Here is an 832-nt window from a genome sequence, read left to right as displayed (position 1 = left end):
CCTTTTTGAGTCCGTGGCTCCCTTGACCAACTACACTCTTTCTGTGGCACCCCTGTGGGCCTCAGGAGTTCAGTTATGTCACCCCTTGCCCTCAGAGCCAGCAGCCCCTCATCCCTTTTTGAACACCCTCGCGTGTAGAATGTTCCCTCAGCCTCCTCTCCCCTCTCCTTGGGAGTCCTCTGGGCAACTGCTGATGCCACTCCCCCCCCCACCCCAAAGAGAGGTGCCTCCTCCCACTGCCCCACAGGGGCCTGGGAAGCACCCCCTGACCAGCCCCAGAAGCACCCCTCGCCTGGGGAGCTTGTAGCCAGGGCTGCTGCAACAAACAGCTGTGCAAGCTTTTGGGAGGCAGAGATGCAAGAGGACATCAGAGGGGAGGAAAGAGGGCCAGTGTTGCCCGCAGCACCCCTGACTATCATTCAAGGCACCCCAGGGAACACTGGTTGAAAACCACTGGTCTATATGTTCTCACCTTACTTATATTGGTGCAAACCTGAGATCTCCTGGGGGGGGGGGTCTTTGCTTCATGGAATCATAGACTCACAGATTTGAAAGGGACCCCAAGGATCATCTAGCCTAACCCCCTGCAATACAGGAATATGCAGCTCTCTCACACGGGGTTTGAACCTGCCACCTTGGCGTTATCAGCACCACACTCTAACACATGGAGCTATCCAGGCACCTCCTTCTGAGTGCTTTGTTGCTCTCCTTGGACTCCGTCCTCTTCGGCTGCAGGTATCTGATCAGGGTGCTGCCCCACCTATCAGGGCTGAGTCACTCCAAGGGACTATTGCAGGAGGGGCTGCCCAGGGACTTCCCCTGCTCCAAACTT

This window comes from Podarcis cretensis, assembly GCF_951804945.1.
Source record: "Podarcis cretensis genome assembly, chromosome: 17".
NCBI classification, from domain to species: domain Eukaryota; kingdom Metazoa; phylum Chordata; class Lepidosauria; order Squamata; family Lacertidae; genus Podarcis; species Podarcis cretensis.
The sequence above is the reverse complement of the archived record's forward strand: the minus strand, read 5'-3'. Positions refer to the sequence as shown.